Here is a 16,918-nt window from a genome sequence, read left to right as displayed (position 1 = left end):
ATGAACACCATGAATGTTCAGGTGCCAGATCTACTATTCACAAATAATACGAAATGTCCTGGCTGTCTAGGTGTCAGGCTGGAGACCATTGTTGCATGGTATTCCCTATTTCTCCCTTCCCACATTTTTGACTTCACTCCACTGACTTTCCAATTAACACATAAAATACTCCTCCAAAATTAAAAGAATTAAAATCCCACACACAACTTCAAGTACTGAATAATGCTGTCTCTTTTACAGAGAACATATTTGAACATAAATATAAATAATATTACACCTTGCCTGGGATAAACTAAGTGACATAATGGGCCTCATTCACTAATATGTGCGCAGAAATGTTCTTACTCTCTGCACAAAATAATTGCTTGTGCAAAATCATCGACGGGATTCATGACACATGCGTACCGGCCCATTTTGTTCTCACCACTGTGCGTATGTTAGTGAATCAGAATCCTTCTAAATTGACAGCCGCGTGTCCGCGATCTGCAATCAGCATACAGCCAAGCCTCTATTTCTCTATATAAGGATATCATGAAGAGAGCACCATGCTGAACAGATAAGTTGAAAGAAGTTAAGTTATGCGATTACCCAAAAGGTAAAAATCTGAAGAATTTAACAACAGCAGAGGTTTAAATAAGTGTGACAGAGATGGAAGCCAGAAAAGGCACACTTTACCATATCCTGTCCTCCAGAGTGACAATGTTAAGAAGAAAAACCCTGAAGTCTAGGCTGCCAGGCTGCAATAACTGAGGCGGTGAATACTGTGTCCCCTGAGGTTCAGATGGTGGCACAAGTAAAAAAAATAAAGATTTGACATCAAAGTTGATGCCAAAACACTAATTGCAGACCAGAAAAAAATAGGGAAATGGGAGGACAAGGAACACACGATCTGACAGCCCAGGATGAGAGACTGGCAGGAATTAATGGACAGTTATTATTAAAAGGAATTTATTCAACAAATGAGGGAGACACACAAACAAACTCGCACTCGTCATCTGTGAAAAGACTGAATAACAGAAATATGTGGAGCCAAACTAGCACTTAACCTAAGAATAAGTCTAGTGTTGTATTATATTTTTCATGAAAATATCAAATCCAACTACATGTCAGTCTGTCTCTCAAAGGTTCTGTAATTTTCTATACAGTGCCTATAAAAAGTATTAACCCCCTTGGATGTTTTCTACTTATTGCTTTTATAAATTGAATCACAGTCAAAATAATTGGGCTGAAAAACAAACAAACAAGAATTTACATAAAAGTCAGTATTTAGTAGATGCACCTTTGGCCACAATCACAGCACTGAGTCTGTATGAATAGGTCTCAATCAGGCTTACACATCTGGACACTGTGACTTTTATTCCATTCTTCTTTGCGAAACTGCTCAAACTCTGTCTTTATTTACAAATCACAAAAAAAATAATCTCAAGGCACTTTACACAAAGAGTAGGTCTAAACCATATTGTTTTAAAGGTCAGTTTCTTTAAAGGGGGTGAATATCTATGTAATCACTCATTTTACATGATGTATTTTTAATTAATTGACGTTACTTTGTAGAAATCTATTTTCACTTTGACATTAAAGAGTTGTTTTTTGGTAAAGTATTTTTATTTTTAGCCAAATTATATTGACTATGATTCAATGTATAAAAGCAATAAAAGGGGAAAACCGAATACATTTTATAGGCACTGTAACAGCTGGCCACTGTAGTTTTTAGCAACTGCTACTCTAACAGGAGGAACTGGCACTTTTGTTGGGGACTATTTTCAACAGCTGATTAATCCACATCTGGTGCTCTATTGAGATATTCCAGCAGCAGGATGGTGTGTGTGGGATTAAGTCATACATTGGACACATGGGACTTGTTGAGAAGAAACAAATGTATCACCAGACTTATCGTGCAAGACCCTATCTCCAACTGGTATTAACCTACAATCTCAATCTGGACAGTTTATCTGGATTATGACATCTGATCACTTTCTGCCCACATTGTGATCTGATCCCATCTCATTATGCAAATAATAGGTCACAGATCAGGGGAGGCAATGAGGAACATTCTTTCTGGAGTGAGGGCGTACTCACACTAGGCAATCGTACCGTGCCCAAGCACGTTTGCCCCCTAAAATCCGGATTATTTGGCTAGTGTGAGTGCAAGTGTACCGTGCTTGAGTACGGTACACTTCCCTGGTACGGTATGCTTGGAAGAGGTGTGCTTGAGCACGGTACACTTGGTCACGCATGAGCACCAGGGATTAATATTTTTCCCGAAAATAAGACATTTTAAATCCCGGGAAAAGAAGCCAATTTTCCAGGAATCCCGGGAAAGCGACGATTTTTAAAAGGCAACACTAGCTGAGCCCTGGTCATTTCACAAGCAACACTAAATGCAACGTGGAGACATTATGCATATATGGGTTCCCAATCCAACCATTTTTTGTGTATTATTGTATCATTATTAAGGCAAAAGAACTCAATTTATGTCCATGGACATTATAATGAAAAGGCTATAGGCTTAATAGTAGTTTGAATCCAGCGTGCTGCGTGGACTTCATTACATCTGCTGCACCGCTGCTACCACAATTATGAAATGCTACGTTTATTGTCTGTGACTGTGACCCTCATAAAAGTCATATTTTACAAATCTGCATTATATAAACTAACGAAATTCGTTAAAGTCATTCACTGACTTCTAAGTCATTAAACTAAGTCTTACTTTTACTGGAGTAAAGAGTTGAATCAGGACGTCTGCTTTTACTAGAGTCTTTTTTACACTTCTTAGTACTGCATACTACACAGGCATGACTCAGAAGAACAAGCTTGCACTTTTTAATCATAGTGCGTTGTGTTAATAGATCGGCTTCGTTGTGTTTTACCGGCGCACAGCACGCGAACACACACCTGTGCATGTTTTATGAGAATAAACTGTCTATATGTTTTTACACAATGTGTGGGAGGTAACCATGCTTGACTACACTTGGGTTAGAGGTAATGTGAGTGCGGGCCAGTGGGGGCCAGTGGAGGGGGGACATCCGTGCTTAAGCACGGTACGGAACAACTGGCCCTAGTGTGAGTGCGCCCTGAGTCTCCGGATTTGATGTTGCTGTATGGGCTCTACTTTTCTTTACAGAAGAGGAGGAAAATGCTTTTTTGATGGACAGTTTGAGATAGCAGGAAGAGGCAGTTAGGTGACCTTTCACTTTGTTGTGTGCCTTTGTGTCTTAAGAATGTGGAAGAATTTCTATCTTAACTCATTCGGGTTGTTATTTGAGTATGCACTGAGCAGCTGTTTCACAGGTAAGTATAAGCAATGCTGGGGAGTATCTAGTGACAGGTAATGGCGTAAAGTAATATAATTACAAAATAAATGTAACTATAATCTGTTACACTTACTGAGAAAAAAATGTGTCATTAAATTACAGTTACTCATAAAAATGACAAAAATTACAAAGGATGTTACATCTGAAGTCACACCTTTAAGATTTTGCTTAGGGTTTTTTCCTCATTTTTTATATTTAACATGTTACTGAATACATAAATTGCTGGTTTTAATTCTTAGAATACAATATTTTTTGATATTTTGTAAATAAATAATGACATGGACTTCAATGGAGTCACAGTACCAATTAAGCCCACTTTTTTCATCAAATATCTTTAATTTATATTCCTGATATGAGATATAAATCTTGCTTTATAAGAAATTATCTCCCTCTTATACATATCCCTTATCAGTATCCATGAAAAACAGCTGAACTTAGATTTTGGTGCTTAATGGGAACACAGCTGAAAAAATTGGTTAGAAAAATTAGAAACGTAATCAAAAGTAATAAGTTACATTACTTTGATGAAGTCATTGAGATCGCTAAATTACTTATTGTATTTTAAATAGAGTAACTAGTAATCTGTAACCTATTACATTTCCACAGTAACCTTCCCAACCCTGAATATAAGTATCATTATGGAGACCCAATTTACTTTTAAACTAAATTCATGAATGAGTTCATTATTATGAAATATAATCATCACAATCTCATCTTCCTTATTTTCACCATAACAGTTTATTGCATAACAGTTTATGTGATTGCGTGAAGTAAAAACATGCAGCAGTTACAATTGTTAGATTTTATCTGTGAGACAAAAGGGAATTACGGTGTATTTCAAAATGCCCTAAAAAGCTGCACAGATAAGTACATGGGTTCATGTTATCCCCTTAGATGACCGGTTGATCATCTCAGAGTAGGGCTGCTAACAGCTGAGATGACCGGCTGCTCACCAGGCACATGTCACGTCTTCACATGTCTGAAAACGTAGCAGATTTGCAAAAGTGTGGAGGTGGGTGTGGTTTGGGCAGTCAGCTGTAGGAGAGAGAGCCAATCTTAATAAAGTGACTTATTGACAGTCCCACTGCAAAATTGCAATAGAGGCCCTTTCTATAGCAGCGTACTTTGATGACATCCCAGCTCAGCTTCACTCCACTGGCAGGACTTCAGATCTCCAAAAACGTTGGAGCAAATTTTCAATTAGGCTCTATCTTGATAAACTGAACACAGATTCTAAGTTAGAACTACTAACTTTTCGACTAAAACACATCTTAAAACTACATTCCATGACAGAGCAACAGTATTTTGAAAGAGTTGACCTCCTCTGCCTAATTCTAATGCAATTCAAAACTAGTTGCTGTCAGAGCTGGGTACATTTCAGAGAAGTGCAGATTGGTGGTTGCACAATGCTGATTTCTATTGTCCAGCGTACACTATATGATGGGCTGCGAACGTACAAAGATTTAGCAAAAATAATAATTATACAGAAACCGTACTTTAAGGGACAGGTGACAAAATGAGACTATGAAGAAAGACAGAGGAGGACTGAGCACAGCTACAGAGGCTCTGATGGAAAACACTGACCACCACCCTGCAGCCTCTATACGCTGACAGCTGGGCAGGCCTTGGCATGCAAAGAGGTCATAGGACAAACCCAGAACCCTACAAACACACACTACAAGTGGGGATGGGGGTGAAAAGTATCTGGTTTCTAAAGAACAGCTGAGAGATGCCAACTCCTGTTGCTTCTCAAAGTGTTTCTACAGTAATAATTCTGTTTCTTTTATTTTACTGCTGCTACTATTGATTCTATTACAATTGCTTTTGCATTATAAATACTACTACCTCTGTTATTGATATTAATGTTAAACTACTACAACTTGTCACGACTACATCTGCAATACCAGTAAGCTAATACTGCTTTAGCTACTATCACTAGTACAACTACTACTTCTGCAAATTCCAGTGAAATATGTATTTCGACCATACTTTGCAACAAACAACACTATTCCTGCCTACTACTACCCAGTCCCTCCAGGATAGTACTTTTTATATGATGCAGAGCATTCCTGAACAAAAGCATGCACTTGCTAGATATGCTGAAGACTATGACCTACCCGCAACCCTCACTGCACACCAGTGGGGATTAATTGAAAACTTTATCACACTTCTCTCCCTGTTTGATCAACTGACAAGAGAAGTCAGCTTATCTGAGGCATCGGCTGCTGACATGATCCCCTTTGTGAGAGCCCTGAGACGTCTTTTGAGCAAGGAGACTGATACAGACTATAGTGTTAAAATAACAAAAATCCCATTATTTAAGGCTATAAACAAACGATTTGACCAAATAAAGTTTGATCTGATTTTCTTCATTGCAACCTTACTGGATCCCAGATATAAGGACCGCTACTTTGATGCAAACATTAAACAACACGCACGAGCAATGCTTGAAGCGCAATTTATGGATGAGCCTGCTGCCGGTGTTGGAGACGATAGAGAGAGCAGGAAGGCATGCGTAGACATGGGACGGTCCACTTTGCATGACATGTTTGAGGAGATTCTGGAGGAAAACAGACCAGAAGTGCCAAGGATGAGGGTATTACAGCAGCTGGATGCATACTTTGCAGAGACTCCCGTTACCAGAACGTGCGCCATGCACCAGTATGGACAGTGAGTGGCTGTTCAGGTCTGCGTCTCACAATTTAGGTGAAAAGAGAAACAGACTGAGCCAGAGGTGGTGGCCTGTTGGTCGTTCTGGCCTGACTGGAACAGTCAACTTCACCAACAACAATATAGCACGCAAGAATGAGTTGCCGGATGCCCGGACCAATCTAATCCACTTATCTGGCGTACGTAATCACGCCACTCTGCGATGCACAGCAATCAAAAATTTTACAGCTCCCCTGTCATTCAAGCCGCGAGAAATGGAGGGACAGAAGAAAAGGGAAGCTGGAGCCACTGATGCAGCTAAATATTGTAAAATAAGTGACATGTTCACCAGGAGGGCAGGTTATAGCTTTCGTTTCTATCATTCAATCACATCCTTTTTCGTCATTTGGATTCTTCTTTCATAGAGATTGATTTTAAATTAGTGAGTTCAGTTGTTGACAACTCTCCACCACTGCCTGTCTGTGTCTCAGCTGTACACATGCTGAGAGAGAGAGCGAGAGAGAGCGAGAGAGAGAGAGAGAGAGAGCGAGAGAGGAGAGGAGCAGTTAACATTAGTCTCTGCTGCAGTTTGCTGTCATTAATAGTCTTTTTCATTTTATTCATTTTCCACATATAGAGGGATTGTTATGCAGATGACACTCAATTATATCTATCAATAAAGCCTAATGAAATCAACCAGTTAACTAAACTACAAACATGTATTAAGGACATAAAGGCCTGGATGACCTGTAACTTCCTGCTGTTAAACTCAGAAAAAACTGAAGTTATTGTGCTTGGCCCTAAACACCTTAGAAACACATTATCTAATGATATAACTACTCTGGATGGCATTACTTTGGCCTCCAGTACTACTGTAAGGAACCTAGGAGTTATATTTGACCAGGATCTGTCCTTTAATTCCCATATAAAACAAATGTCAAGGTCTGCCTATTTTCATCTGCGTAATATTTCAAAAATCAGACATATTCTGTCTCAAAATGATGCTGAAAAACTAATCCACGCATTTGTTACTTCTAGGCTGGATTATTGTAATTCATTATTATCAGGCTGTCCTAACAAGTCTCTAAAGACTCTCCAACTGGTCCAGAATGCAGCTGCACGCGTTCTGACAAAAACTAGAAAGAGAGATCACATTACTCCTATTTTAGCTTCACTGCATTGACTTCCTGTAAAATCTAGAATAGAATTTAAAATCCTTCTCCTCACTTTTAAAGCTCTTAATGGTCAGGCTCCATCATATCTTAAAGAGCTTATAGTACCTTATGTACCTACCAGAACACTGTGCTCCCAGCATGCAGGCCTACTTGTGGTACCTAGTATCTCTAAAAGTAGAATGGGAGGCAGAGCCTTCAGTTATCAGGCTCCTCTCCTGTGGAATCATCTCCCAGATTCGGTCCGGAGGGCAGACACCCTCTCTACTTTTAAGAGTAGGCTTAAACTTTCCTTTTTGATAAAGCTTATAGTTAGCAAGCTCCTAGTTTATGCTGCTATAGGCTTAGACTGCCGGGGGACTCCTACCTCCATGATGCACTGAGCTCCTCTCTCCTCCTCTCTCTCTCTCTATCCATCCATCTATATCCATTAACATTCATGTACTATTAATGCATTCAATAACCTAAACTTCTTCCCCGGAGTTGTCTGTGCTTTCTCGTCTCACAGGTAATCTGGGCCTGTAGACGTCCGGATGACAGATTCCAGTCCCGGACCTTCTAGCTTCAATGTTTACTTTCTTTGTGCCTCTCTCTCTCCTATTCTTTCTCTCTCTCCTCTCTACCCCAACCAGTCGAGGAAGATGTTCTCCCACTTTGAGCCTGGTTCTGCCTGAGGTTTCTTCCTGTTAAAAGGGAGTTTTTTCTTGCCATTGTCGCTAAGTGCTGCTCATGTGGGAATGTTGGGTCTCTTTAAAATTAAAACCTGAAGAGTACGGTTTAGAACCTGCTCTATGTGTAAAGTGCCTTGAGATAACTTTGTTGTGATTTGGCGCTATACAAATAAAGATTGATTGATTGATGATTAAAAGGGTTAGGGTTAGGCTATATATTCATACTTGTTTTTTAATTATATTTTCTTTTTCTTTTGTAATACATTTCTATTTAATTTATGTTTTACTAAAAATATGTTTTTGCTGGGCTATGGAAGTACATACAATTCTTATAGGTAATTTTAAAGCAGGCTGAAGGGATTTTGAAGCAGTTTTTCAAAAAGAAAAAATTATTTCTTGTGAAAGAAAGTTATTAAAGATTCTTTCATGAATTTGTATGACTCAATATGTGTTCATTCAAAGATAGTGTAATGATGGGGGTGTTGCTATGGCGCGGAGCTGAGCGGTCGCAGCTGCACTCTCTCCGTCAATATCGGCTGAATTGAAATGATCCTGTGTTAAAAGCGAACACATACTTTTTCTAAAGTAAAGTTAAGGATATCCATGACCAAGATATGTCATCCAGACCATCCAAAACCGCCTCGGGCAACCAGAAAAAGGCTCAAAACAAGACGGACCAACTCGAAAAAACAGGGGAAGATGCTAACATACTGACGTGCAAGCTCTGGGAGCAGCAGGGATTTTGGAAGCAATTGCCGCTCTGAAAAACTACTTTGGCTCCAAATTTGACGGAGTTCTATCTGCAATAAATGGGATTAAGTAGGACATCAAAGACTTTTCAGGGAGACTGGGGCAAGCAGAGGACCGGATCGGTGACATGGAGGATGATCTTGCCGGTGAGAAAACCAAAGTCGCGTCACTGGAGACACAGGTGTGTAAGCTCACCTCCTCGATCACGAAAACAGGAACCACCGTTCCAATCTTAGACTGGTGAATCTCCTGGAGAAAGTTGAAAAAGGCAATGCAACTGCTTTTCTGGAAAAGTGGTTGCCCGACATCCTGTGACCAGAGACCTTCCCTACACCACTGATTATCAAAAGAGCCCACAGGCTGCCAGGGGCGCCACAATCCACTACACCGCGAGTCATGATTTTGAAGTTCTTAAACTTTCAAGACAAGATCCGAGTCATGCAGGCAGGCAGAAAGAAAGGCAAGATCTTGTTTGAAGGCCACCATGTCATGTTTTTCCACGACATCTCCACCAAACTTCACAAGAAAAGGAAGCATTTTAATGATGTTAAACAACGTCTACGTGACCTGAAGATTGTCTATGGCTTCATGTACCCTGCTAAACTCAGGCTGCTCCACGAAGGGAAACCTCACGTGTTCGCCGACCTTGCGGGTGTGGAAGCTTTCAATAACGAACTGAAAACCTAGCCGACTGGCCCTGACGTGAGAGATTACACCAGGATGACCACTGTCAGTGACTGAACTTTTTAGTGGCAGCAGACGATGTGAACATTCAACTTGAACTTTGCTTTTCATCTATTGAGGAAAGGTACTGTCTGTCTCTTACAAGTTGTAATGATGCCTTTTCACAGCTGCCGGTGTTAAGTGTTTATTTTGTAACAATGGGTTATGTCCCGTCTCTCTTTTTGGTTAGGTCGTACTTTACAGTACTGTTTACAGACGTGGTTTTAAAATCACATACCAAACAGATACACACATACATGTGTATATATATTTAATTTATTCGCTTATTGCATTAACCTGTTTGACCCGACGGACCCGGTACCGGGTCGGGCGAGCGCTACAACAGTTTACTGCCTATAAAAAGTTAATAAAACGCTGTAGTGGTTTTTTTTTTCAAATGTTTCCAAAAGATGAGGCTTCAACTCTACCAAAACAACAGTCCAAGTGTATTTTTCTCAAACACAGTTTGTTTGGCAATAATTTAAACAATTAACTAAAAAAATAACAGCTCTGTGAATATAAGGGACAGTCGAAATGAAACGCAGCAGTACACATATATCCGCTTGCTCTACTCAGTCATGTTAGGTATAGAATTAAACTATAGAAGCTCATCTTTCTGCTGATACCAAACAAAACATTATCCGACCTAACCAGCTCATGTCAGCCCCGTAGCAAAGACGCAGCTACATTTTGCATTTTATCGTCAAAATGTGAAATTCTGTGTTTATGTCTCAATATTCTATCAAATAACAAAGCAATTGCCATCAAAAGCGACTAATATTGTTTCCTTACCCTTTCTTTGTCATTTTGAGTCTATTCGCACCGTGCTATGTTCAAAATGGACACCATGGTGACGTATATTGCAGAAACTGCATCCTCACTGCTCGATTTCAAACACGGTCTTTTGCTTCCACCTACTGGTCGTGTGTTGGTATTTCAGAGTCAATCACACTGCAGTGATATTCTACTTATCGCGAGCTTTCCAACGAGATGTCACACTCCTATCAGACTATAAATAATCCAGGTAAAAATTGAAGATCATTCGCTGCGTAACCCCCTGCTGATACAAGCGTCAATACGCATTACGCACGAGCCTCATTCAGCATTTGTATCTGAAAGACATTTAGTTCGTTTTACAATGGCTGAGAAGCAAAAACAAAGATACACAATACTGGAGGCCTTGGAAGCCATCCAGAACAGAAGTGATGTCGAGGTCACAGACTCATCTGATAGCAGCTGCTCTGAATATGAAGAAGAGGAGGACACATATTTACTGCTGAACCGGGATCCAGTTTATGAGTAAGTTATTGTTTTTCTTATACATTTACAGGCAATAGCGACATTTTTGTCGCCATGATTGATGATTTTGGTTTTATTTCACCTTTTCAAACAATAGCGCCAGCTGATCCGCGCCAGCTGAGCCACAAAATGGCGGCGCCAACTTTGAAGTTTTGTTTTCTGTTGTACTTGCGTTTTGTCGGCATGTTTTTCACAAAATCTGATATTTAGTGATTCTGTTACTATTATTATAATAATCTTTTATCAGATTATAATCAGATTACTATTATCAACCTGAAAACATTCATGTTTTATTTTGCCTACACTCTCACTGTAACAGCTGATCTGTGTAAAGGGACAAAGACAAAATGGCGGCGCATGCCTAGTTTTCTTTTCAAGTCTGACTTTTCACCAAATCTGATATTTTTACTTATTTATTTCATGTTAGTGATTCTGTTACTATTATCAGATAGCCTGAATACCTTTACAACCTGGCATTAGTCCCACATGTGCAGACATTTGATAATAGCTAAAAGTGGGGCTTGTGTTATTCAATCACTATTTGTACATAGTAGCTCAAGATTGATCTCTTTAGGCTAAACACGTTATGATGAATTGGGCAGATGTATTGTTCTGTTGAATGATTCTCATTATTTATCTCCATTTGTCTCCAAAGCCAGGAGGATGAAACCCCAGGTCCATCTGGCACCAGCAGCACTGCAGCCCCCCAGCCCTCCAGCTGAAGCTTCATCTCCTCTTTCTAGTGAGGATGATGAAGATGAGGAGTATGTGCCACCGGCAAGGAAGACAAGGCGCAGTTCTGCTTCCTCAAGATACACGACATGCAGATCACAGAAAGTGTCACCCTCCCCTGCCCCAGCCCCCACCCCTCCATCACAGTCAAAGAAGGGTCAGCAGAGACGACGTGGGCCTTCCAGTAAGCAGCCAAAGCAGGCTACCTCTGGACGTGGTGATCGCTGGTGTAATCCAGAAGAGCCAGATGTGGAGCCACCACTGCCAAAGTTTCAGCCAAAGCATCCACCAGGTCCCAGGATTGACAGGACAGTGGCATGGTCACCATTGAGCCTGTTCAAGCTTTTCTTCAGCTCCAGCACCATTCACACAATTATCAACAATACAAATGACAATGCAGCCAGAAGAAAAGCATCAGGTATGCATTTCAAATGGTCTCCCGTTACAGTTCAGAACTTCTTCATATTTTTGGCTATAATACTGTATTCTGGGATGGTCCACGTACATTCAAGGGCAGACATGTGGAGAAGAGAGTGGCCCTACAATTTCACATTTCCACGGAGCTGCATGACCAGAGACACATTTGAAGCAATTTTTTGGTCCCTTCATCTATGTGACATCGAAGAGGATGAAGAAAATCAGAAAAAGAAGGGAACACCTGAGTACGACCGGCTATTCAAAATCAAACCCCTCTACAGCCAGATTGTCACTGCTTGCAAGTCACTCTTCCAGCCATGCAGGGAAATAAGTATTGATGAGCGTATGGTGGCAAGTAAAGCTAGAATTGGCTTCAGGCAGTTCATGCGAGACAAGCCAACCAAGTTTGGATACAAACTGTTTGTGTTGGCTGAATCCTCTTCTGGATATACGTGGAATTTCTTTGTTTACCAAGGAAAAACTGCCAATGTTCAGGGGGAGGGTCTCAGTTTCACATCAGTAATGGACCTAATGAACTTCACACTGCTGGGAAAAGGTTACCACCTGTACGTGGACAACTTTTACACAAGTCCAGCACTTTTTCAGCAACTTGCCACCAATTGCACATCAGCTTGTGGAACCATCCGTCAGACTCGCATTGGCTTTCCTAAAACTCAAATCAACGAGTTACCAAAGAAGGCTGAGAGGGGAGACATGAGGTGGCTGCGGAAGGACAACCTCCTCTTTGTCAAGTGGAAGGACACCAAGGATGTGACGGTGTGCAGCAGTTTCCACAAGGCATACAGTGGAGACTCCACACGCAGGAGAGTAAAGGAGGATGGACAGTGGCGCAATAAAAACATTCCTGTTCCTGATGCAATCAGAGACTATAACAAGTACATGGGAGGGGTGGACCTGTCAGATGCCATGATCCAATATTACTCTGTTCGAGGGAAGACGATGAAATGGTACAAGACCTTCTACCATTTTATGGATATTGCGGTAGTCAATTCCTACATCCTCTTCAAGCTTTTGGCCATCGAACGAGGAGAGACTCCCATGCGCCACAAAAGATTCAGGGAGGTCCTAATGAGGGAGATGGTTGATGAGGCCCAAGCTGCAGTTGCTGCTGCTGCCCCCCGCCCCACTCTCAGCACCACCTGTATGCCCATGTACTTTGGACAAACTGCCACTGACCAGCGGAGGGTCTGTGTGGTGTGCAAGGACCAAGGGAGAAAGGTGAAGACACCGGTGTACTGCAGCAAGTGTGATGTTGCTCTGTGTTTCACCTCAAGCCGGAACTGCTTCAAAGACTACCATGTTAGGAGGTGAAAACTTTGAAATCACAGCAGTGCATACCTCAGGAATGTTCCTGTTACTGTGTTTTTATTTTTATTTTTTTGTGTGCTTTTTCACTTTCACTTCATTGTTTTTTTTTTTTATATTTGTACATAGTTTACAGGATTTTCATTGATGTTTATCTTGTTACATTTTCATAATAAAAATAACTCCATTTGGAGACAAAATGATACAAGTTTAGTTGTTTTTTTAAAATTTGATTTTATACTATATACTATATACTATACACAATGGTAGTAGTTGATGGGCCACAAGGTAAATTTCATATCCAACAGCTCCAGTAAATGGCAATAGACTCCTGTAATGGACATATGTTGTATTTTTCAGCCAGTTTCCTTTGGAAGTGGAAAATAACCTATTTGGCACACTTTGGTGCCAAACTGTGCCAAACTGTGCCAAATGAATGTCCGCCTGGTCCTATCCTTACTAAAACCTTTGTGGAGGCTTTGCCCTTTGCTCAAATTCTATCAAATGTGGTACATGTGTAGTCAAGGAGTTGCTGAAGGTGATCAGTGGCATCTGTGTGCATTTTATTAGTGTTAGCATGGTGTTATCCTCTGTCAAATAGGGGGAAAAAATAGGCGAGGATAGACATTTCCCATTTCTCCTTTGCTTTATTCAAATTTACTCAGGTATAATAACAGACACACTATTTCTGACACTGGGAATACATTCCTTGAGGTCCCTAGATGTCCCCAGACACCAAGGAAATGCACATGAACCTTATAATTGTGAAGCAATTCTTCATTTACTTTGGGTATGTCTTTTAGGCGTTTTTCTTCTGAAAATATGGTGAGGGTTAAACAGGTTAAGCCGATTGTAAGCGGAGGGTTTGCATGTTCACTGTGACTCTCTAGCTCTTATCTGCTCCCCGTTATTAGTGGATCAGTTGAGCACCTAGTTCGCTCTTGATGTTACCAGGGAATGTACGCTGTCTCGTTTGGGGAGATAGTGAAGGGATTAATTTAGGGGTTATAAATGTTATAAATGTACATTTTATTTTGAAAAGAGAGGTGCCCGTCAGGGGTGCCATCTCTCACCAATGTTATTTGTTCTGGCGACGGAACCGTTTACAATAGCGGTGAGGTCACATCCCTCAATCTCAGGTATAAGAATATTGGACATAGAACATTGTATTGTAATGTATGCAAACAACACCTTTTTACTTCTAACAGACCTCAGCAATTCGATTTCTAATCTAACCAATTTAATTGACATATTTGGAAAGTTTTCAGGCTTTAAAGTAAACAAAACAAAATCCTCTGTAATGTTTTTAAATAAGCAGGAGCGGTTAAATCCAGTGATAAGCCACCCTTTCAATAATGCTGTGAACGGATATAAATTCCTCAGTATTACCATTACCCCAGCCATAAAAGACTTAGTACTCTGTAACTATGAACCTATGACTTCTACAGTAACCGAATCTTTGAACAGGTGGTCATCTATGCCGATCTCTCTTCTAGGACGTATAAACATAATCAAAATGAATATACTGCCTAAGTTCTTATATTTATTCCAATCTATCCCATTACCCCCACCTCCACAGTTCTTTAAAAAATGAAGCAAATGTTTACAAAGTTAATTTGGAATAACAGAAGGGCAAGGTTGCAACTATCACTTCTTTATTTGCCATGAGAGAGGAAGGTTACAATTACCCAATTTACAATTGTACTTCTGGGCTGCTCAACACAGTGCTGCAATGTACTGGTTCTCGTCTGACCCTCTCTTACCATGGGTACAAATCAAAAGTGCCTGCACCAAAGGCCTACGACTTTACAGTTATTTATACTCTGCACCTTTCAAAAACTAAAAATGTTCATGCTTTTCACCAATATGGGGGAATGATAGCTTCTCCCCTGGCAAAAAAGACCAAGGCTTTAAAATATGGCCAACAAAGGGCATCTATAACATTATGGATCTATACAAGGAGAACAAACTAATGTCATTTGAAGCAAATTTAAAATTTAAAAGCAAATATGGTATACCACGGACACACTTCTTCAAATATTTACAGCTAAGGAGTTTCATTTACTCACAGATGCATCCTAGAAAATCTAGCAGTGAATAAATGCATTGGCAAGGGTCAAATATCCTTACTCTATAAAACACTGGTTAAAAATCACAAAGACTTTACTGAGCATAAGAGAACTCAATGGATACAGGACCTGCAAAAAGATATCTCGGAGGAAGATTGGAGTGCTATATGCTCACGAGCTGAAATCCTAACAATATATACCCATCTCAAACTGATCCAGTACAACTGGATTATGACGACCTATGTTCGAAGAAATAATCTACCAATCACACATTTCCTTACTTTTTGTGCTATGTTTATATTGGTTATCGGCCAAATTCTTATTTTAAAAATCAGTATCTCCCAGAATCTCACAATCGGTGTATCCCTATTATAAAGTTATTAGATGTGAAATTAAGTTTGGTTTAAGTTTAAAAGCAAAAAAGGTTTTTTTTTTTATCTTTCTAAAACTAAGCACTTTATTTAAGAAGCACAATCAAAAGCCTTTTGTAATGCACTTTATCTTAAAATGACATCTTTATTTGATATAAGAAAAGAAAATGTATTTATCTTTTTTTATTCTTGTTTTATTTATTATTTATTTGAATCCCACAAGTTGAGTGTAAATACTAATAAATGAATTGTACTGTATTTATTTGACAGTCTACAATCTAGCCACTAGACACAGATGCTGATGCTTTCTTCATGTATTCAATACTTTTTCCCTGTGTCATTTCACATTATTACACATAACTTAATTTATGGACATCTATGGTTTGATTTCTTTGCATGTGTGGATTACATGGGTTGTTACCAACATCTGGTAAACATGTCTTGTCAATAGCACCTTTAGAAATATATTTACTTTAAAAAATGGTGACGTGTTCAATACTTATTTTACCCGCTGTATAAACAATAGAGCAGAATATGAAACGGTAGAGGTTTTTCTCTCATCACATGATAGATATTGTCACATCACACTGCCATATACCTCCATACAGGTCATTTCATGTCCCGATAACGATATCTATCCCAATATAGCACAATTTAATTGAATAAATAGTTGATCCCTTTCTAGCAGTACAAACATTACAAAAATTCACCCATTCACATACACACTCACACCGACGATGGCAAGCTACCACACAGAGTACTGGCACAACCATCAGGAGCAATTTAGGGTTCACCATCTTGCCCAAGGAAACATCAACATGTGGACTAGAGGAGCTGGTTATTGAACCGCAGATCTTTTGATTAGCAGATGACAGCTGTACTTCACATATTTGCACCCCGGCTACAGACATTCAGATAAATATTAAAAATCAGAAAAATCTCTGAGACATCTTCTATCTTACTGTTCAATAGTTCTCGCATATCTAAATCCTGGTTTATTCACAACTTTAGATAAGTGCCTCTTAAATGTGGTCTCAAAAGTACTGGACAGGTGCTGCTTCTTCTGCAGCATTGCAGGAATTTCCTCATGTATTTGACAATTGTTATCATCCTCTCTGCTCAAAAATCCCTAAAATGGTTATTCGATTTTACCCATCTCTTTCTACAGTGCCCTGTAGCACTCATTGCATCTCTTTCCTCTAGCTTTCCTTGCAGGCTAGCATTACAGTCTTCTGGCCTGTGACACCCATTTAGTCTTATCGCAGGTTAAGATGCATCCTTCTCCGATGAGCCTCTCAACCTCACTGCAGGTTAAATTCTATCCCTCTTTCCCATTTTCACATCACAAATCCTTATAATTTTCAATGTTGGAGAATTTTCTCTTTAGCACTCATTATGATTAATGTGTTGTTTTCTTGTGAATTG

At 39.8% G+C, this 16,918-nt stretch overlaps 1 protein-coding gene across 2 annotated transcripts in view; it reads right to left on the bottom strand.

The window, feature by feature from the left end:
- Window positions 1-16,918, bottom strand: part of LOC133985502 (storkhead-box protein 2-like) — a 165,193-nt gene that overhangs the window by 63,630 nt on the left and 84,645 nt on the right. The gene's annotated exons all lie outside the window — the stretch shown is intronic.

Source organism: Scomber scombrus, chromosome 9 (genome assembly GCF_963691925.1).
Source record: "Scomber scombrus chromosome 9, fScoSco1.1, whole genome shotgun sequence".
Classification (NCBI taxonomy): domain Eukaryota; kingdom Metazoa; phylum Chordata; class Actinopteri; order Scombriformes; family Scombridae; genus Scomber; species Scomber scombrus.
This window is presented reverse-complemented; position numbering and strand designations above follow the sequence as displayed.